Consider the following 23868-nt stretch of genomic DNA (forward strand, 5'->3'; position numbering starts at 1 on the left):
TATTGTTTACTTGGACTTTCAGAAAGTCCAAGTCGACAAGGTTCCACATGTAAGACTTTTCAGGAAACTACAAGGCCATGGAATAGGAGGAGATGTACTAAGATGGATAGGCAAATGGCTGGAGAACAGAAAACATAGTGGGCATAAATGGGAAGTTCTCAGAATGGGAAAAGTGACTAGCAGTGTATCCCAGGACTCGGTGCTTGGACCCATCTTATTTAATATTTTCATAAATGACCTAGAAGAAGGAATATCCAGTGAAATCATCAAGTTCGCAGATGACACAAAGCTATGCCGGGCAATCAGATCGCAGAAGGACAGCGAAGAACTCCAGAGCGACTTAAATCAATTGGAGAAGTGGGCAGACAAATGGCAGATGAAGTTTAATGTGGAAAAATGCAAAGTGATGCATCTGGGCAGAAAAAATAAAGATCACAAGTATAGTATGTCAGGTGTAACTCTGGAAAAGACTGAACAGGAAAAGGACATGGGTGTACTGATAGATAGGACCCTGAAGCCATCGGCGTAATGTGTGGCGGCAGCGAAGAAAGCAAATAGAATGCTAGGCGTGATAAAGAAGGGTATCATGAGTAGATCAGAGAAAGTTATAGTACTGCTCTACAGAGCCATGGTCAGACCGCACCTGGAATACTGTGTCCAGCATTGGTCCCCATACCTAAAGAAGGATATAAAACTGCTAGAGAGGGTGCAGAGGCGAGCAACGAAGCTAGTGAATGGTATGGAGAACCTGGACTACAAGGAACGACTTAAGAGACTGGGATTGTTTTCCCTCCAGAAGAGGAGACTGCGAGGGGATCTGATTGAGACTTTCAAAATACTGAAAGGATTCGACATAATAGAGCAGGGAAAGCAACTATTTACAATGTCCAATGTGACACGGACAAGAGGATACAGTCTGAAGCTGAGGGGGACAGGTCCAGGACGAATATCAGGAAGTTTTGTTTCACACAGCGAGTGGTGGACATCTGGAATGCTCTCCCAGAGGAAGTAATTGCAGAATCCACTGTTCTTGCACGCTGTTTGCCTCGATCACCTGCACCGGGAGCTCGTTCCAAGGATCAACCACTCTCGGTGAAGAAATATTTCCTGGTGTCGCCATGAAATTTCCCGCCCCTGAGTTTGAGTGGATGCCCTCTTGTGGCTGAGGGTCCTTTGAGAAAGAGAATCTCTTCTTCCATCTCGATACGGCCGTTAATATATTTAAACGTCTCGATCATGTCTCCTCTTTCCCTACGTTCCTCGAGTGAGTACAGACGCAAATTTTTCAGCCTTTCCTCGTACGATAGATCCTTGAGCCCCAAAACCATCCTGGTGGCCATCCGTTGCACCGACTCTACTCTCAGCACATCTTTTCGGTAGTGTGGCCTCCAGAATTGCACACAGTATTTCAAATGAGGTCTCACCATGGTTCTGTATAATGGCATTATGATGGAAGAAGAGATTATCCTATATCCAACAGAACTATCTCTACAGGGTTAGCGGCTTGTATCATTTTCTCTTATGCTTAGGCTGTGCTGCAACTCGGAGTTGCGTCACAGCCCACAGGATCCCTACTATGGCAGCTTCTCTTGCTTTCATACGCTCAACTCCTATTGATGAAATATGTAAAGCAGCTAGTTGGTCCTCAGTTCATACATTCACATCTCACTGACTGGAATTCAATTCCAGACGAGAGGGTCACTTCGGCCAAGCAGTATTGCAAAATTTATTTTCTTCAAGGCCAACACTCCATTCATCCCATTCTAGAAAGTTAAGGAGTTCGACATGTGAGAATATGCTGCCTACCTTAACAGATGTTATCTAGGGACAGCAAGCATATATTCTCATAACCCACCCACCTCCCCTGATTGGCTTCTTAGCTTGCTTACGGAACTGAGGAGCCGCTAGCCTGTGTCAGACAGGAAGGCACTTGCGATGCACGGTACGGCCAGTTCACGAACTTAAATTTTTAAAGTGGCAATGCACTTTTAAAACTGTCCGTACTGAGGCTCCATGGATGACATCACCCACATATGAGAATATCTGCCTGCTGGATAACACCTGTTATGGTAAATAACTGCGCTTTATATCTGCTTCCCGAAAACCTTCTACTTAGCAATGTTATCAAAAGAAGTGGACATACTTCAATTCATGGTGTACTTTCTATGATCAAGATGCATCCTCCTTTTCTCTTCCTTCAGTGTTGGATTATCTGCTCCATTTATCCTATTCTGGGCTTAAAACCACTTCGGTCAGAGTTTGCCTTGGTGCTATTAGTGCTTTCCATGTTCCTGTCAACAATAAGCCGCTTGTTTCCAGGTTTATGAAAGAACTTTTCAACTCCAAACTTCTGCTCATGCTGCCTTCAGTTGTGTTGGATCTTAATTAGAGAATGACATGGTGGCTGTTACCCGCGGGTAACCCGCCAAAACGGTGGGGAAAACCCTGTGTTCACCATGGCTACAGGGACAAGGCCATTCACTGTGGAGCGGTAAATGGCCTTGTCCCTGCAGTTAAGGGAGGGAACGCGCGCAGTCACCTATCGTGCTCCCTCATTCCTTACTGCTGCCACTGCCGCTGCAGTTTAAACATCTCCCTACTCCCTCTCTGCCCCTTACCTTCATGGCCGCGATGTCTAAACTTACTTCTTACAGCAGCCGGAGCATTGAAGCTGCATGTGGCTGCCATAAAGGTCATCTCTGACGCAACCGGAAGTTGCATCAGAGACAACCTTTCCAGCAGTCATATGCAACTTCAACGCTCCGGCTGCTGTAAGAAGGCAGTTTAGACATCGCCGGCCACGAAGGTAAAGGGCAGGGAGGTTTGTCGGCGCAGTTGTTGGACCGAGGGGGGTGAAGGGACACACGTAGGTGCATGGCGGAAGCGGCTAAGACAGGGGTGTCCAATGTCGGTCCTCGAGGGCCGCAGTCCAGTCGGGTTTTCAAGATTTCCCCAATGAATATTCATGAGATCTATTTGCATGCACTGCTTTCATTGTATGCTAATAGATCTCATGCATATTCATTGGGGAAATCCTGAAAACCCGACTGGATTGCGGCCCTCGAGGACCGACATTGGACACCCCTGGGCTAAGAGGTGTTCTCAATGCGGAGAGGGGGTGAAAGCACCATGAAGGTAAGGGGCAGAGAGGGAGGAAAGGTGGGGTGGAGAGGAACAGACACTGAAGGAAAATAGGTAAAACAGAGTGGGGAGAAGATGCTGAAAGGACATGGGGAAGAGAGAGTGGGGAGAAGGACGCTGAAGGGAAATAGGGAAGAGAGATTGGGAGAAGACGCTGAAGAGAAATGGGGAAGAGAGAGTAGGGAAAAGATGCTGGCAGGGAAGAAGACAGATGCCAGACTATGGGGGGAGCGGAGGAAAGAAGATGGGTGCCAGACCAATTTGGAGGGGGTGGGAGAAAGGGAGAGGCACAGTAACAGAGCAAATGGAGGACGCAGAGAGAAGAGAGACAGTGGATGGAAGGAATTGAATGAGAAGATGAGGAAAGCAGAAACCAGACAACAAAGGTAGAAAAAAAATTAGATTTATTTATTTTTTTTGCTTTAGGATGAAATAGTATATTAGTTGTGTTGATAAAAATTTATAAACAAAGCCCTGCCAGCTGAACATCTCTTTCTCCAGTTCAGCAGCCAGAACTTTGATTTAAAATGAAGGAATAAGCTAAATATTGCAGTACTGAGGCTTGTATGGATGCTACGGGGATGGTGATGGGGCGGTGAAGGGGATGGCAGTGACGGGGCGGTGAAGGGAATGACGGTGACAGGGAGGTGAAGGGGAAGATTTTTTTCCCATGTCATTCTCTAATCCTAATGTAATCCTAGCCAGGCTGGTGTAACCATCTTTTGAACCATTGGCAACTATTCATCTAAAGTTCCTTACTTGGACAGTGATCTTCTTGATCTCTGTCACTTCCGCTCGTCGAGTGAGTGAACTTCAAGCATTGGTTTTTGACCCATTGTACACAGTATTTCATAATGACAGGTGGTTCTCGGGATCCATCCTAAATTCCTCCCAAATGTTGTCATGGAATTTCACCTCAACCAATCTATTGTACTTCCATTTTTTTTCCCCCAAAGCCTCTTTCTCATCCTGGAGAAACAACTCTACAAACTTTGGATTATGTGTGCCTTTGTTTATTATATACAAAGAAGCAACCCAGGATCTCAACTTTTCATCTCTTTTGATCCTAACAGATTGGGCCTGTCTGTCACCAAGAAAAATATTTCCACATGGTTAGTGGCCTGTATATCTTTTTGCTATGCTCAGGCTGGGCTGCAACTTGAGGGACGCATTACAACACACAAGGTCTTACGTCCCAGGGGGGATGTAGGATCGCGGGGGGGGGGTGACGCGAGCGGGGGGGGGAGGATGCTGGTTCGCAAGGGGAATGCCGGATCAGAATGAAAAAAAAAAATGTACAACGCGCTCACACGTATAACGCGCATGGTTATGCACGGTTTGTAAAATCGTGTATAACGTGCGCGTTATATGCGTGAAAATACGTTAAATCCAGAAAAACAGTTCTTGGCTCCTACAACAACAGTTCTATCTAGCTAAGTTATCATACAGATCAAAGATATGGTGTGCTTGTTTTTTTTTTTTAAATTCAAACTCTTAACATTGATTCTCCATAATTACCCAAATACAGATGGTATTGTATTGTCTTCTGCAAGCCTGCTGTAATTAGCAGGGCTGAGATGTTACTTTTCATGATTAAAAGCTGTACTATATATTCGTGTCAGTGATCTATCCCTATTCACACCCCCTTGTGCTAAAATATCATATTTCCTTGTTTAAGAATCACAATTTTCATAACTTTCTAATAGTGACATCATTTATTTATTTATACTAGTCTACTGGGGCACTGGTCCAATGCCAGATAATAAAACCTCCAAATGCTTCTTGTGCCTTTCTTAATGACTCCTCCAACAGTTTTTCACTCCAATCCTCTAATTTCTGTATTTTTTTTTCTGATATCAGGCTATGCCTTAGTGACAATATGTACCTTCAGCAAACTCTGAACTACTGCATCCTCTGGATTCATACTGGAATATTTTCACATTTGCCATCGTAGACTTTCAAGAAAGGCGGTGGGAGTTTTTTGATGTTTTTCCAATGCTCTAGTGACGTTTTCATATTTAGGAACTGCTTCTTTAATTCCTGCAATAATTAGATCATGCAAATCTCTCATATTAGTTCTATGGGCAGTGTTTTTAAATATTCCAATTAAGATCTATGCTAGGAAATTTTTCCTCCCCCTTGGGTCCTTCCTGTCTTACGGAATGAGCAGGGTACCACTGCATCAAAGCAACCTTTTCTAATAATTCCCTGTTCCTTTCTGCTAAACACAACATACAAAAAAATAAATAGACAATCTCCTTTCAGTTATGCAAAATGGGTTCTAAGCACTGGTCAATTTATTCAATTAAATCAATCAGTTAGGATTTCATTTCCTTTTTAAAACTTTTTGACTGCAGTATTCATCGGCAAAGAGCTTACACACATTCCACTACTCTCCCCCTCCCCTTGGGCTCTTTTTAGAGGAGAATCTCTTCAGCTCCTCCCACCTTTGTTTAAGGCACTGTCTTGAATCACAATCTCCTATTTCCCTGTGTGCCTTTTATTCACTACTACCTATGCTGGCTTGTTTTTTTTCTCATCCTCTGTATGCTTGGAAAAGAGTTTCACCCCCTCCCCTTTCCCAACAGGAGGCATTTCTGGCTTCCTTTGTGAATAGTGCTGCTTTCTATTTACCTACAAATTTAGAATTTGACATAGCCAATTGTCTTCCACATTAAACTTTGGCCAGAAGGTCGTTGGAGATTTGATAGTCTCTAGAATTTAAACAAAACATCAACACACAACCATTTGCTTCCTATCTTAATCCAGATCTTAACTAAACCGTATTCTTTTCCCTAGTGTATATATACAAATGTACAATATCTTGAAAAAAATAAAAACGCGCTTCCCTACACTGCACTGTATTTCCCTATTACTAAGACTAATATACTATGTACAAAAGTGAAGTTTTGTACTTATAATTTTTACAATATTACATCTGTACGGTCCTTATCTTCGTGTAGGGGCTCCTTTTATCCCGGAATGTGAGTGGCGCTCACAACACAGATCACTCCGGGTGAGAATCACTGGAAAACAATCACTTCAGGTCACCACTGAGAAGCCGCTGCTCTCTAAGGGAAATGACCAGACCAATGCTCAGTGTGTAGTCAATATGAATCGCTCGGTTTATTAGTAAAAAATCTGAAATGAATCAGCATATATGTATAAAAAGGTAAATTAGATCAATAAGTATGGCTAAACAATGGAGAGAGAGACAGACAGATTGCCAGCAGTTCTGAATGTATGCTAAAGTCTCTGACCACACCTTACACAAAAACTAGGTTATATACACAAGTTTCTTTATTCTGCAAGACCCTGCTATGGGTCTGTCCATGTACGTCCCTATAGGTGCAAATGTGCTGTCTATCTAACCCTCCCTTAATCTACACCTGCATTCTTCCCTGGGGGGCCCTGGACAGGAATGGATTACCATATTGTGTAATTAAAGGGAAATATGAATTTTGCACACAACAAAAACTTTTTGCACATGGCAGCTCTGTTCTTAGAGGGGAACTGTGTTCCCCACCTGACATAAATTCACAAACTATTGCTACTGTCACAACTTAGATACCTTCTGCAGCTCAAACTACTACTACTACAGTGTTCTCCCCAGAAATTTTTTCCAGCCGGGTGGCATGAAAAAGTAGCCGGGTGGGGCGGGGTGGGGAAATTTGGTAGTGGGGAAAATTAAATGTATACTATTTTTATTAGTTAATTATTATTATTTTCCAATGCTCGATATGACTTCCTTTTTTAAGGTTTGACACTTGTGCCAGAATATTTTTACTAAATTTAAGAAGTATCCAATTCTAGAAGTGAATAATTAGATATTCACCCTCTTTCAAATAGTATAGAGGTTTAAAAAAGGGAAATGCGTTAATTAAGTCATTAGGTTCAATCTAACCATTTATTTCTGCATGAATTTAAACAACTAAAAAAAAAAAAGATAAATATAGCTCATCCAGTCATACAAGAAATGGCTGTACAACACCTCTAATAATGTTTTGATCACTAGGTTCCTTCCTGAGGTCTCACTGAGGATATGAAATAGATGCTATCCCCACTTCCAGACCTCTTCCACATAATTTATGGAGAGGTGTTACTGAGCCTTAAAGGGCACCTGTGTGATTGATCTTTATCTTCTTTTTTATTTTGCTATAGTGCAAAGTAAGAGCTAGGGCAAAACAGTATAGGTAAAGATGCAGGTAATAATTAGCAATGTATTAAAAATATTTTATTTTTATTTGCTTATAATGTCTTTTGAAAGCTACTTGATGATAATACAACTTTAATTTAATTCTTTATAATGTGTGTCTGTGTGTTGGGGGGGACAACACCTACGTCAACAGTAAAGTTAGAATAGAGTCATTAAATCCAGTGGTGTACCTATGACAGCCAGTGCTAATCATTTTTTTAACAACCTCCTCCTCTATATAAAAAAAGATATTTTTAGTAATAATCCATGAGTCACACAATAAGGGTGCATCTAGGAAAAGGCAGCATCTTAAACACTGCAGTGAGCACTAGAACACCAACATATGCATTGTAAAACTAAACAAACCAGATCCTACACAGTCAATTGATCCTGTAGTCGATGCTAACAGAAAGCCATGTCCTTTTCATACACATAGAACACAGATACACCCTCGCCCAATATGGAATAATCACAAACTAAAAATAGAAATATGTAGACAAAAGTTAAACTGAACCAAGAAACCAGACTGCATACAATGCAACACCACAGAAACAGTGACACATGTCCCCTAATACTGTGCAAAATATAAAGACAGTAGATGTAAATTTGAAAAACATTTCTAAATAAGTCACCACTTTACAAATTAACAAATAGAAATAAAATAATGAGAAATATGAAAATACCATTTTATTGGACTAATCCATTTTTCAATTAGCTTTCAGAGGCCAAATCTTTCTTCAAAGACAGTACAGTATACAGCTGTTATGGTATCCAGTCCTGACCTGAGGAAAGGGGTTTATTCCCTCCCAAAATTGCCTTATTTCCATTTCCTATTGATAAATTTTAATCAATACAGTTACAATACTACTTGATTCTACCTAAAGCAACAAAAATATTTTTTTTTCTACCTTTTGTCGTTTCTGCTTTAGTCATCTTCTCTTCACTCTCTTCTTTCTATTCAGCATTTGTCCTCGCTCCCTTCCATGCAACATCTGTCCTCTCTCTTTGCCCCTTCCACCCAGCCTCTACCCTCTCTCTACCCCTTCCATCTACTGTCCACCCTATCTCTGCCCCTTGCATCCACTGTCCACCCTTTCTGCCTTTTCCATCCAGTGTCTGCCCTCTCTCTGTTCCCTATGGTATCTTCCCTCTTTCTATGTCCCTTCAATAAACTCTATATCCTGTGCCCTTTCTCTCCTTTGTACATGATTTATTTCAGCTTCAACCCCTCTCCATTTTTTGTCTCCACCCCTATGCTCTGGTATCTCTCTCTTCTCCTTTCCTTCCTTCCTTCCCACTCCACCCCATGGTCTGACATCTCTATCTCTTTCCCTTCTTTCCCCCTCTCCAGTATCTGCCTCCTGTCTTTCCCCTTTGGTCTAGGCCTCTCTCTTTCTCTCCGTCTTTCTTCTGTGAGGAGATCATATTGATCTTGAACACTGAATAATTCTTTCACATTCTCCATATCACTGTACTGTAGTGTGGTCCAGCAGACTGCTTTGGCACTATTACATGGGTAATTACATGGGTATTCATTATTCATCAGCTTTCTACACAGAATGCCACAAGTCTCTATTTCTTGTGCTGTGCTTACATCTGCCAGCATCAGAAACTTGTGAGACAGATCCCTTGGCAATACTACACTTCGGAGCCCTTTGACCATCTGGTTCTGTATGGTTGCAGGCTTTAAAGCTCTGTTTACTGGAGGAGACTGTCCAGCATACATAGTTGCATCACTCTTAAGGATCTGATCAGAGATTACATTAGACAAGGTGGTATTTTTAGGCATGGAAAAACAGGACATGTTCTCCTCAATCTGCTCAGATGCCTTCAAATGCCCTTTAATATTCGTCTGATCTCGGGCTAAATCTTGCCTCCTGAGCTGATCTTCAAAGGAGAGCGGAGTGAGAGCCATATCGGCAGTGAGATAAGTTTTGGGCCGCTTGTTGTGCAGGGCTGGACTAAGGCAAGTTGTAAGCTTCCTTCCATCGCTGACCTATCTTCCATAAGTCAGCAACGGAAGGAAGCTTACAACTCGCTGCTCTTGCTTGCTTCGGGCCTTCCTCGTTGCCGGGTCCTGCCTACTTTTGGAAACAGAAAGTAGGCAGGATCCGGCAGCGAAGAAAGCCCGAAGCAAGCAAGAGCAAGTTGTAAGCTGACCTGTCTCCTATAGCGAACCCATGCTCCGGGGTGTGTGCATGCCGACTTCCCTTCTCTTCCTCCCTCAGGACGTGACTTCCAGTTTCGGAGAGAAGCGGCATGCACATGTTAGAGCCCCGGAGCATGGGTTCAAGTCGCTTGCTGGCGTTAAAAACTAAAAAAAAAAAGTCAGGCTCCTGCGATTCAGGCTGTGCCGAGTCAGCCCGGTAAATCTCCAAGCCGGTGAGAAGGGTTTTTTAAAAAAAATGTTGAGCAGAAGGTGGCAGCAGCAGCAGGATTGCGATCGAGATTACAGCTGGGCGCTCATCTAAATTAGCTGGGCGGAGCGCCCGGCTGAAAGGCCCTGGGGAGAACACTGTACTACTAACGCCATTTCTCTAGCTTGGTCTCTATTTCCTAAAGCTAGACACACAGCTAGTTTTCTAGCTTCTACTTCTAAGTAATATACAGTAAAAATGCAAAATTTGCTCCAAGTACAATTGGTTCTGTATAGTTCTCCTGGGCAATCCTATCTAACTGTACATTGCAGAATTTGTGTAAAATTCCCCTGGGAATTTCTCTTCTCAGTGAGAGGTGGAGCCATAATTCAAATGCAGCTGCTGCCGTAGCCTTCCTGCAGTGCATAACTCTTCCAGACATGTCACTATAGTGTCTAGTCTTGTAGAGTTTATTGACTTTGATTAATCACAAAATTTTGATTACAAGTGTTCTCACAGAAATTGAAGAACAATGCTGAGTTTCGAGTACCGCATTGATCATGCTCTTCTAGGGCTGTGCAGTGCAAAGGCATCAGTTATATTTGACTAAACTAATATATATAAGGGTAGTTGTGTATATCCAAAAAAAGTTATCAAGAACGTACTGTATATTTGCAGTTTTTGAGGTACTGACGTGTATCTAGTTCTAGAGAGAGCTATACTTAAGAAACCAAAATTTTAAAACAGAGTTTGTTATCTAGGAACTATCCGTATTCCATAGTTAAAAAAGCCAAAAAACGAGCATTAAATAATCCCAGGGAATCACTTCTAGAATATAAAAGATCTCAAGAAGAAAATTAAATGATCCCTTGTGTGGTGAAACAAACTCAGATGTCCCATAGGGTTATTTAAAAAAATAAGAAACGTCTACTACTTCTTAAAACCTTGCCTTGTTTTGCAAACAAATTTATTTTTTCTCAGTCAAGAAACAGGAATTTAAGTGACTGGTTATGTCATACATCTAAAGAAACATTTAAAAATGATGAAGAGGACACAATATTGGGTCATAGCCCATATGGACATTGTTCTAATTGTAATGTGATGGTCACCATTTCTAGATTTGTGAATCCCATCGATAGAAAAAGTTATACTTTAAGGCATAACTCTAATTGTCAATCTTCTAATATTATTTATGTGAATCAGTGCCCATGTGAACTTTTATATATAGGTCAAACATCTTGGACCTTTTCTACTAGATTGACAACATAAAAGTTGCTTGAATATTCGGAAATAGCTCCAATGATAGCCCATTGTGTAGAATTTCAACATAATTTCAATATTCCCTAGCAACAGCAGCAGATGAATCCAGAGACCAATGGGATAGCTCACATCTACCAGCAGGCGGAGATAGAGAAACTGATTAACAGGTGGTCCTATTGGCTGGCACTCCTCCTGTCTCATCAGTAATCTCTATCTCCCAGCAGGAAAAGGTCGCTATTCAACTAGCTCCTGAATTCTGGCTGTGGCTGGAACTTTATTTTCTCTTGTTGAGGTTTCTCTTCAGTGAGACTACCATTCTGTTTCTCCTGTTGAGATTTCTCTTCAGTGAGCTGGCAGTGCTATTTCTCCTGTTGAGGTTTTCTCTTCAGTGAGACTGCCATTCTGTTTCTCCTGTTGAGGTTTCTCTTCAGTGAGCTTGCAGTGCTATTTCTCCTGTTGAGATTTTTCTCTTCAGTGAGACAGGGGTGTCCGGCTGAACGGTGCCGGCTTTAGAGGTTACACTTGGGCCCCCCCTTGCCCCTGCCTCACCCTCCCTCCATTGCTAGAGGGTCTGACTGGGTCTCAAATTTTTTCTTCTTTCCCTTCTCTGTAAAAAAAAAAAAAAAAAAAAAAGACCACAGTTGTTACATTCTGCCATGCTTTTGCTGCAAACTGGCTTCAACCGGCCCTAACAACAAGCTGTGAGTATGTCTGGCTTTTACAGTTGTTTGAACTTCAGGTTCTGTTTGGGAGTCTTAGTACTGTGGGTTCGGTCATCATACATTTAAGGTATGGATATTTTATTGAGGCTAAGTTTTATGACTAGAAATCCATGGAGGGAGCCGGGACTTCCCGCCCTTTGCATGCACGCGCTTTGTTTCCTTGTTGGTTACAGCGCAGCAGTAGCGATGCGATTTCATGCTCGTAATTGTTCTCTTTGTTGGGTTTCAGTGCAGCAGTAGTCCTGTTTATTCTGAGGCTCTCTTTCATCAGTGTTTGTCACGGCCATGTGCAGCTGATTGTGCAGGTGCCGGTTTATAGCAGCGCGCATGAGATGGGATATGTTTTTTCCGGCGCTGTGGGCCATTCTTCTGGTTATTCCCCGAGTCTGATTTTCTTTCTATGCAAGCCGCGGCAGGGTAAATTTTGCGGGGCTCGAATCTGACTATGTTTCTAGGAGCATTGATGCAGCGGCCACGTGTCAGCGAGAATCAGGTGTGCGCATGGGTCTCCGGCGATGGCGGGAGAGCTGCAGCGTTCCGGTAGTTTGTTTCCAGCTGACTTTGGTCAGGGTATGCCGGGGCTTCTCTCCTTTCACCAGCTTTGGGACAAGCTTGGGCAGCTTTATATGTCTATGTCTGTGTTCCTGCTGTACTTCCTTGAAGGAAGCTGCTTGTTTAATAGGACTCTGGGGTTAGCATTCAAGAGGTTTACCAGAGAGACTCTGACCTGTGCTAGGTCACCCAGTCTCGGTTTGTCTCCAGACTGGGGCGACATACGGCAACTCACGGCGCAGTGAGATCAGCAGTAAGATAGTGCCCTGTATTTCACACAGGTATCTCATTGTCTCTCTTGGGGTCCCTGCAGATTGAGCCTTTGTCTATTGGTAACTGTCCTTTTTTGGGCCTCTGTGCTGAGCTGCATGTGTCTAGTAGTGGCACAGGATATTTATGCCTAAAGATAGTACAAGCAGTTTCCAAGTTCGGGCTGTCTCTATGGGCATAATGACACTGCGCATATTCCTGCGGCCAGGACTCTCTTTCTCTATTTCTGAGGGGGCCTGGACTTTAGATTTCCATGCTTATCACGCTGGTTTCTCCTGTCACCATTTTCTCATGGCACATGCTAGACGTGCCCCCCAACCAGACAGAAAAGGCTGTACAGCTCCTTTTAACCAGGAGCCAGTTACCTATTCTATCAAACCCATGGAGGATCACGCACTATGTGGCTGTTAGCCTCATCCCTGAAGCTCTCATTAACGATGTGAGCTTTGTCTGATACCTGTAAGGATGCTGTTGTTTTCCACGGGGCGGTAGATTCAGCATCTTGATTGAGTCTAGTACGTATTCACTTTAAAGGACATACGTATTTCGCTCATGTTGCATGGGGTTAGTACTGTTTTCATGGTTCCAGTATATTCCTCTTTACATTGTGAAACTTGATTTTTCCTAGGAGAATCTTCTTCAGATCCTACAGTCTTATTCTGCCATTCCCTGACCTTCTGCACTTCATTCTGAGGGGATCTTGACTTCTTCCAATGACTCTTCAGGCTTTCTCATGAGAGAGAAGACACTATAATGTCAGGTCAGAGTGCTGTGAAGATTTTTCAGGATGCTTGCATCTTTGCATTCTCCTCAGGTTTTCCAGTTCGTTCTTGGAGTCTCTATGTTTTGTGTTTCCCTTTTCAGTGTTACTGGTCCTCAGGACGGTTCTTGTAGTTCTTCGGGAACTAAGGGACGTTGTTCCACTTACCGCATGATGCCCGAGATGAGGGGCATTGGGCAGGCTGGATCCCATTCTGCTGAATTAGTTTCTCGAGGTTATACATTTCTGCAGACAACCTGGGAGTATATTTACATTTTCTCTATGGACTCAGAATCGGCACTTGGTTTGCCTGCCTTTCTTGGAGCGGCGCTTTCGGTTTTGGCACATGCCATTTTGCCTACCCAAGGCTTCACGAACGTTTTAGGTGATGTGGGCGGTGGTACCGTTTCTACCAGGCGATTCATCTAATTTCTTCTTGACTGCCTGCTTGATTCGGACGACTTCCAGTCGGGCCATTTGACTGACATGAAAAGGGTGATATCTTTTCCTCAGTTCTTTACACGTGCATCTTTGAATTTGCACAGCACTCTTTTCTCCTGTACTATTTATAGGTATATCGGGGTGATGTTTTTATTCATATAGGAGAGACATGTGTTTCTTTCCGGAGACTTGGGCGTGGGGTATCGGTCTCAGATTGATATTCTTCTTCGCTTACCATGACCAAGAGTATGGGATTCTGTACAGTTTCTGGGATCCATATTGCTGACTCCACTGGGGACTACGGCTTGCTTTCCCCTTCTTACGCTACAGCAGTCGCTTTTGTTCCGGTGGTTCCCGGTATCTCAGGGCACCAATTATTTGGTATGCTCCTCCTGCATCACTCTGTATTATTTGGTGGCTCCGCGCGATTTCTCTTTTCAAGGCATGCCTCGGTCTTTGCTGGACTATCTCATGACCACCGACCATCCCGGGCTGTCGGGTTGGGGGGCTCCGTGGCTTCCATCCTCAGCTCCTGGAGTCTGGTCTTCAGAGGCGACTCAGTACTTGTTCATTCTTCTGCTCTTGAGCAGGGTCAGGCTACCTTTCTGGAGCTTCAGATCATTCTTCCGGATTGCCGCTGAGGGTCCTTTTGGTCAGTATTAGGATGGGGGTATTTCTCTACTGCTTGGGCAGTAAGTGTTGTACTCATTGGCAGGTGAAGTTGTTCTGCTTCAATGGGTGGACTCTCATCTTCGTCTTCTGTTGGCAGATCCTTTTATGGATCAGGATAAGAGTTTGGATAGACTTTCTCTCCGCGGAATCTGAACATGGCCCATTTCTTGTATGTTACAGTGTACAGCGCTGTGTATGCTCTGGAAAGTGTGCATGTTAGTAATAGTGTAATCTTCTGCATCCTGGATATTGAGATTTGTGGCTCAAGCGTTCTAGCTCTTTTTATGGAAGTGAGATCTGCTTGACCTAGACCTCATGGCCTCGTCTCTCAATTCTAAGCTTCCTAGCTTCTTCGGCGGGCCCAAGGAGTGGGAGTTAGAGGGGGTAGCTGCATGGCTCCTTTCTCGCTTCTGCCTTCTCTTTTTCAGTGTTTTCCGATGGCTTGGATTTGCCACCTCGAGCTCGCTTTCCGGGCACAGTATTTGTAGAATCTCTGGATTGGCGGTGCCATCCTTACTTTGCGGATTTGATGAGTCTTTCAACAGCCGGACTAAGAAGTTTCCTGGTATCTCCGGCTTTGCTCGCCTAGGGTCCGTTCAACATGGATATTTGTACTACTTTAGTATTACGACCTAGTTTTTTGAAAAATCTTGGCTGACGTGTAAGGATTATGCGAAGCAGGTTGTTTCTTCTCTTATCCAGGTGCTACGGACGTCTTCTCCTGTGTCTTCTGCTTCCTTTTGGAGGTTTTTCCTTTCTTGGGTGCTTCTTAACGTTTGAACCACTCCAGAGTTCCTTTTTGGCACACGTGTATTGCCGAGGGCTTAGCGTTCAATTCCCTTCAGCTTCTAGTGCCATTCTTAGCTTGTTACAAGGGCTAGGTATATTGCTCTTCGCTTACTTCTCAGCTTCATGTAGTTCAGGTCCTAAACAGAGTGCGGTATATTCATGCGCCTCTTAGAAAGCCCGGTTTGGAGTACAATCTTCACGTACTTCTTCTCAGTATACCGAAGGCTTCATTTCATCCTTGTCTTTTGGGACTCTAAAGGGCTGTGCCGTTGAACATGGGGTTTCTTGTGGCCATGGCTTCAGCTCTGCAGTTTTCTATGTTGCAGGCCTTGTTCAACGGGGATTCCTATTTCTGATTTCCGACATATGGGGTATCAGTTCGGATGGTACCATTATTTCTTTCTAGGGGGGTGTCATCCTTTTTTTTATGTCATGCTCGCTTTTCCTTCCTTCTTCCTGGGAGGAGAAATTGGGAGCAGTGCTTTTATTCACTGCATTTTTTGATATGTACGTAGCGTTCTCTGTGAGCTCTGTTTCTTACGACTTTTAGTTGTTTATATCTCCTTTTTGCATTCTTCAAGGGACGCCTCAAACGTTTGGTGGCGTCCGAAGCCTCCATCGCTCAATGGGTCCAGGAGGACATTCTTTATGCTTGCTTGCTGGCAGGGAAACGGTTGGCGAAAGAACTTCATGACTATTCCGCTGGAGCGATGGCTACTTCTTGGGCTCGGCCCAAAGGTTTTTTTCCTTGGAGGAGATTTGTCTCGCGGCTAATTGGTCTTCCGAGCGTGCTTTCTCTCCCTATTTCTGCTTGGATGTGGGGGCGCATGCGGTAGGGGCGTTTTGTGCTTCGGTTGTTGCGGAGACGGCATTTGCTTCCCACCCAGATTGAGGATTGCTTTGCTACATCCCATTGGTCTCTGGATTCATCTGCTGCTGTTGCTAGGGAAGGAAAAATTATGTTCTTACCTGTTAATTTTCTTTCCCTTAGACGCAGCAGATGAATCCAGAGCCCCACCCTTTCTGGATATTGTCTCTCAGTTTTTTCTTTTGCAACTTTCGCAGTTTGTTATTATGGCAGGTTGTTTTCTGTATTATTGCATTTTGAGATTTGTTATGGGAAAGAAGTTTTTTACATGCTATGCCTATTGCTGGTTATGTGTGCTTGGGCAAGGAGCTATATTGATGAGACAGGAGGAGTGCCAGCCAATAGGACCACCTGTTAATCAGTTTCTCTATCTCCGCCTGCTGGTAGATGTGAGCTATCCCATTGGTCTCTGGATTCATCTGCTGCGTCTAAGGGAAAGAAAATTAACAGGTAAGAACATTATTTTTCCATTTGAAATGCTGGGTGATTGAGAAATTGGCTGTATCTTTGAGAAGAGGAGAGACTAGAAGATTATTGTGGCAAAAGGAGCAGCAATGGATTAATCGTCTGCAAACTTTAGACCCTTTGGGGCTTAATACTACCTATGAATGGCAACCGTTTTATTAAATATCTTTAACTGGATCTTAACATCAAGAAGAATATGAGCCATATTTATTTTTGTAGATGGTTTAATCGGTAAGATCTTTTACATCCTGAGTGGCTGTTGCATTTGTTTTCTTTTTTGTTTCTATCATAAGTACGAATGAGAGAAGCGTCTTCTCCCCATAGGCTGTTGCTTAGTGAATTGTGCATCACGATGTGATGACGTCATGATGCCAGGCTCCTTCTCTCTTTTTGAATGAGCCGGGCACGTCTCTCAGTCCCGCAGCCATTTTGAAAGGAGCCAGCCCTACTCGCTTGTTATGTGGGAGCGTTTGGAGAAAACATCATTTACATGATTATAAAAACCTTTTTTCCCCTGAAGTAGCCTTTTGAGGCGAAACAGAAGTTCTTTCTGTCGGGAAGTGGTTATTCGGATGAAGATATGCCTGCTGTTGCAATGTTGAGATAAGTTTTTCCAAGCTCTAGTCTTTACTGTTTTAACGTTATTACTAAGAAGTGTTTATATTTACACCTACACCTTTTTTTCAAACCAGTGATGATACAGGTGACTTAGAGCAGTGTTCTTCAACCACCGGTCCACAGAAATTTCCTGCCGGTCCATAGGGCCAGCAAGTGCATCAGGCCCAAAACAGTGTCCTTCAACTGTCGGTCCATTGTACGATCGATGCGGCGTTATCTTCGGGCCAGCTCCCTCTTCCTCACTGTGGCCAATTCAAGTCACAAGTACCTGGCAAGATCCCAAAAGAGAAAAACAGATTTTGTGCTGCTTATCCAAGAAATAAGTAGTGGATTTCCTAAGTCCACCTTAATAATGGCTTATGGAATTTTTTTTAAGGAAATTATCTAAAACCTTTTTGCACTCTGCTAAGTTATTTTTACCACATTCTTGGCAACAAATTCCAGAGTTTAATTATATGTTGAGTGAAGAAATATTTTCTCTGGTTTATTTTAAATTTACTACTTAGTAGCTTCATTGTGTGCTTCCTAGTTCTAGTATTTTTGAAAAGGGTAAGCAGTGGCTCCTACGTGCATCCTGCGCCTTAACCGGAAGCCTTCTCTGACGTTGCAACATCAGAGGGAAGGCTTCCAGATGAGGCACGGGACGTGCAAGAAGCTGCCGCCCACAGCTTTATGCACTGAATCAGTGAGGAAGAGGGAGCCGGCCTGAAGATAATACTGGGGACGGCATAAAATAGCCAGGCGGAAGCAGGCCAGAAGGTAAGGCATAGCATGGAGGGAGGGATTCAACAAAGGTAGGGGGGAATGATTTTATTTTTGAATTTAGTGATAAAGGTGATAAAGGCCAGCAGCGTGACGGATTTTAAGAAAAAATGGGATACTCACGTGGGATCTTTAAGGGAGTAAATTCAGGGGGGGGGATACCTGGAATGGGCAGACTTGGTGGGCTATAGCCCTTTTCTGCCGCTTTTTTTTCTATGTTTCTATGAATTATGTCAATTTTGAGAATTTACATCTGCTGTCAGTGTGTTTTGTGTAGTTTAATTTTGTGGTTAACCATTATGTGTTGTTAATAAGATTATATTGTGTATCTGTGAAAAATGAATGGAAAAATAGTGTTACAATTAGTACTATTCTGGGGTCTGGGTCTGGGGTGGAGATTGGGTAGAAATGGGTGGGGTCTGGCCCACGACTTAGCCCAGTGTTCTTCATTCGCCAGTCCACGGACTGATGCCGGTCCACATAATAATTCTTTTATTTCTGCTGATCCATAGGTGTAAAAAGGTTGAAAAACACTGGCTTAGGGTACCTGTGTAGTCCCGGCTGCCTGTGTGTGAGGCCTGTTTTTCTCCGTTCTGTTATTTATCATTTTTTTATCTGTTGTGTCTTTTGATGTGATATGAATGAAGTCCTGCTGTTAAACCAAATATACAGTACGTTTCTTGATAACCAGTTGTATTTGAACATAAAGCCATAATGTGCAGGAGACGTGGTGAGAGGTAAGTTGGAGAGATGGAGTTCAAGAAGAGAAGCTGGGGAAAGTACTCACTGGAGAAGCAAGAACATAAGAACATAAGAACATAAGCAGTGCCTCCGCCGGGTCAGACCATAGGTCCATCATGCCCAGCAGTCCGCTCCCGCGGCGGCCCAAACAGGTCACCTGTCTGAATCATCAGAAGGGGCCCCCTTGCCACCCTGGTTTCCCATTGAAGTCCTATCTTCCCATCGAAGTCCTAACCCTCCGGTTTTGCACATGCACGACCTGGTCGGGTTTCTATACTTATTTCCTGGATACTTCTCTCAGTATTACATGTGGGGGATATCTGGAGGAGAAAGGGGTAAGGGGGATATGGGAGCTGTGGAGAGAGCTGATAGATTAAGGAGGACATGTGAAAGAAGAGTTGTGATGGAGGAGGGGTGGGGCTTGTGGATTTGGTGGTGTATAGCTAGGGACAACAGTGGGTAAGGGGATGTGTTTAGGGAGGAGACTGTGTAAGGGGGGCTTATGTTGTAAACAACCAGGGATGGAGGTATGAGGCAGGCTGCATGGGGAGGGGGGAGAGAGAAGAGTGGAGACTGTGTGTTGAAGGGGGATGACCTGAAGGAAGTGTGTGTACAGGGGCAGTGGTTTATAGCCTTATGGTTAGGGCTTCTGGATTTCATATATTTTCATTTGCAATCTGCACAGCCTGAGAGGGTTTGCAGGTAGTACAGTATAATCTTGTTATAATGTACTCGCTTATAACGGAACCTCGTCTATAGCGGACGAGGTCCGCTGGTCCCAGCTGTGCGCCTTTATAAACATGCGGAAAATAATCGCATATAGCGGACTTTCGGATATAACGGACAACAAATTTGGTCCCCAGAGCCGTTTTAGCTGTAGTTTTGTTCGGCTATAACGGACATGCAGGCTCCGCCTACAAGGTACGTGGCGTGCCGGTGAAATAGTATCAAAATGCAGCCCAGGTAAAAATGACAGATTATTTTTCTTTCCAGGACAGTGCGACATAATGCTTTAGAACATCTTTTAGTGTTCTGGTTTTGCATTCATTTCGTACCATACCAATGTTTTGCTGAGTTTTGGTTATTGATGTTGCTGATATGCTTGTGCAGTGACTTGTTCATTGATTGTATGTTGTTTCAGTTGATCTAAACAAAGTTTTTTTAAAAAAATGCATTTCTGGATATAACGGATTGTTTTTCCAGGTCTCTTGAAGTCTGTTATAACGAGATTATACTGTACAAATTTTATTTATTTTTAACTGCTCACATTTGCAGCAACAACTATAAAACTACTGTGTTGCTGCAAAAAGCCAGCACTGCCTGCAGCTCAGAACTCCCCTTGGACTTGGTGGATAGCTAAAATGAAATTGCTGAATGCCAGAAGCCCTAGTTAGTTATAATGTACTATTGCTGTACTTATGGGGAAAGTCTGCAGCAAAATTTTTGCATTGTTGAATAAAAATTTCATGTACAATCCCGCTCTATTCCTGGACAAGTGGGTTATGCATCCCCAGTCATGAGATTGCTTGTAGGAAGTCATTTACATAATTTTTTCAGACCCTCCCCTCTTACCTCAGGACTGCCTTCAGGGATTCAGTTGCTTTCCTACAAGTGGAATAGTAGGAGCTAGTCTTTTCTGCTTGTGTTTATTTTTCTTTAAATTTAGTATATTGTGGTGTGTACCTTCATGCTGCAGAGATTGAGGAAAATGTCTGCACGAATGGGTATTATCCTTCCAACCAGCAGGTGGAGGTAGAGAAAACTGGATTCTACCAGTGACATCACCAGGAGTGCTCCCTGGCACAATCCAGTATTTTTCTCTACCTCTAGTTGTTGGTAGGTTGTGCCGAGAAAGCTCCTGGTTTCTAGGGGGGGTTGCCTGCCTGGCAGTTCACCTTCTAAACAGCCTGCACTTCAGGGTTCAGGGACTGTTACCTTGGGAGCTGGCTCAACTCAGGATCTTCCGCTAGTGGGTTTGAGTGCAGGCTGTTCTGTTCCCTGGAGGTATGTTCAGGATCGGGGCCGACTGCGTTCCTCTGCCAAGTTGAGTGCATGGCGTGTTCTGTGGGTGGCGGAAGCCCTTGGCTATGTTACTCTGGCCAGAGGAGCAGTCAGAAGACTAGCAGTTCAGTTATAAGGCTTGTTGAAGCAGAGAATTTCCCGGTAAGCTGTTTCAGCTTCTTTCCTGCAGGTTCCAGCACAAGCATGGCAGTGAGTACAGAGCTGACATCATGTTTTGAGTTTTGGGCAGTTTGGGAGATACTTAGTCTCCCCATCCCTAAAATCCTAAAATCAGTAGGGGTTCCAGTGCTTTTCCTGGTCTGTTTTTTTACTGTAAATTACACCTGTGGTGGTCATCTTGGATTTTCTCAATTTGACTTAAAATTAAAGTTTGCTTCAGGTGGCGTTTCCCCTGATACCTGGACTCCGATGCGTTTCTTCTGGATTGGACACACAAGTTTCTTTATACGTTTCCTCCAACCCCTCTCATCTTCAAGATGCTTGTCATGATCAGTCAGGAATTGGCCACCATGATTCTGTTGGTCCTCGGTGGCCCAGGCATCCTTGGTTCTTCCTTCTACCTCAACTCAGTATTAAGGAACCAATCCCTCTTCATGTTTTTTCATCTCTTCTAATACAGAGTCAAGGATCTCTTCTGCTTCTCAATCTACAGGCTTTACACCTGACAGATTGGTACCTCTCAGGCTAACATGGACTGAGTTCCATCTTTCTCATCCTGTCAGACATATTTTAGAAGCATTATAAAAACCGTCTACGCAGCAGTGTTACCAGCAGAAATGGACACGGTTTTCCCACTAGATGTACTTTTTCATCATCTTGATGTTGTATCCACCTCTATATCTTCTACATTTATCCAGTTTAGGTCTCAAGACCAACTTGATTCCAGTACATCTCAGTGCTATCAATGCTTTTCACAGCCCAGTTGATGGTAAACATCGAACTGCTCATCCTCTTGTGTCCAGATTCATTAGCAGACCTTTTCTTTTTTTTTTTTTAAATCTTTATTCATTTTTCATCTTATAACAAGTGCATAATATTACATTATAATAAATTTATACACATCACTTGAATTTCTTTCTATTATTATCTTAAATACATAAATTTATTCCCTCCCCACCCACCCTTCCCACAAATATTATAATCACAAATTTCATATAAATATTACATTCTTATCTAATGATTAAACCTTAAATAGAACTTTATACCACCCCCCCTGCCCGATATTATAAATGTACTTTAAATAGTTTGGAGTCTCAGTGTTCTCTCTAGACTTATGAAGTCTTCTTTTGAAATAGTCTTTGGTTTATCTGAAATACCTCACTTGGACAGTTTTTTTTTTCTCATCTTTCTTACCTCTGTTCGAGGAATGAGTGAACTTCAGGTGTTGGTGGCGTATCCCTGTGTGGTCAAGACCTGTATCTTTCTTCCTTTATGGAGGACTCTGTATCCCTGTGTGTATATCCTTTCTTTTTTGCTGAAAGATGGTCTCTCTATTCCATGTGAATTGAGAGGTAGTTTTGCCATAATTTATGACAGTTTGACTCCCCTGGACTGGAGACTCCAGAAGCTGGATGACCAGAAAAACCTGCTTTGGTATCTGAAATAGACAAATGAGTTTAGTTTCTGACCACCTTTTTCTGCGGTCCCTGGAGGAACTAAGCGATCTCTAAGGCAGCTGTTGCTTCTGCCTGTATTTATAAGAATGGTACCTCAGGGGCTGAAGGCCCATTCTGCTAGGGCTCAGGTCACTTTGAGTGGAAGGCCAGAGCAGTGGCTCCTAAGGAGATTTGCAAGGTGACAACTTGGGTGCGCTTCATTCTTTTGCTAAGCATTACAGAATGGTCGTGTTAGCTTTGTCTTCCCTTGCCTAATGGATCTGCTTCAGTGCATTCCATCTGTGCAGAACAGGAGCTGATGCTGATGAATGAGAAGTTGTCCTATCTGATTTTTCTTTTCTTTAGTCAGCTACACTGTTTTCCAGTCCTTGTAAGACCTCAGCCTGGGGTTCTGGGTATACTGTGTGAATTTTTTTTTTTCCAGCTCTTTCAAGAAAAGAAAAATAAACCATTCTTACTGTGATTGACAGCAATATGGGTTCTCATGATACTGCTATATCCTGGTATATGCAGGATAGGGCATGCCACTCTGTAGTGGTCTGCTTGCTTGATTATCTTTGCACTGCAGTGGTTGATGGATGTGTTCCAGAAAGGGTTCTTCTGCTACTCAGACAGATACATATTGGATTGTTCCAAGGAGCAACCAAGCTTATACAGATGTCATTGGTAGAATCCAATTTTCTCTATCATCACCTGCTAGGAGGCAGGGATAACAGATATCTGTGCAGAACAGTATAGCTGACTAAAAAATTATCAAGTAGAACACAATTTCTTTGTCTTTGTCATCGATGTTATTTTAAATTGAGATTGAGTAATCTCAGATTTATCTGGAGCCAATTTTAAATATGCTTTTGACTAGTTTGGATTATTGCAACCTAGTATTGTTGGGAATTTCTATGACTGCACTCCATGCTTTACAAATAATTCAAAACGCAATAATTTGAGTTTTGTTTGGAATTGGGAAATATGATCATGTATCTGAATTCTATGTTAAGCTGTATTGGTTAAAAATAGAATTCAGGATACAGTACAAATTGTTAATGTATTTGTGTATGTGGGATGGCACCGAAATACTTGATCACATTTCCTTATATGGACCATCTCGAAGTTTTATGTTCAGTTGATTCTGGAGATTTGAATGTCCTTTAAAGCAAGTGAGATTATATACGACTAGTCTTTTTTTTTTTTTCTTGTGTCGGCCCTGATACTTGGAACAATATTCCGCTTTACATTAGACAACAGGGAGATTTGAATACTTTTAAGAAACTATTGAAACTATACCTTTTTTGTAAAATGAAATACGAGTGTTGATCACACTTATATTTTTATCTTGGAGCTGAATGATGTGCTTCTGAGGAGACTTGTAATTGTTTGTTATTTATGGATGTTTGTAATGATTAATATGTGTGTACTTTTGTGACCCATCTTGTTAAAGGTGGGCTATAAATAAACAAATAAACTATAATTTATGTGCATTGGTGACATTTGCTTTAATATGGAAATAGTTGAAAAGGAACTTCTTTCAAATATCCTGAAATTCAGATTTTAATTTTTTAAATTTTTGCTTAGGTAAATATTTTTGCTGAAATCTTATTTTTAACTTTTACTTTTTGTTCT

At 42.7% G+C, this 23868-nt stretch overlaps 1 protein-coding gene across 4 annotated transcripts in view; it reads left to right on the forward strand.

Annotated features, from left to right (window-relative positions):
• The window catches only part of KIAA0232 (KIAA0232 ortholog), a 238094-nt gene that overhangs the window by 38379 nt on the left and 175847 nt on the right, over window positions 1-23868 (forward strand). The gene's annotated exons all lie outside the window — the stretch shown is intronic.

This window comes from Geotrypetes seraphini, chromosome 1, assembly GCF_902459505.1.
Source record: "Geotrypetes seraphini chromosome 1, aGeoSer1.1, whole genome shotgun sequence".
NCBI classification, from domain to species: domain Eukaryota; kingdom Metazoa; phylum Chordata; class Amphibia; order Gymnophiona; family Dermophiidae; genus Geotrypetes; species Geotrypetes seraphini.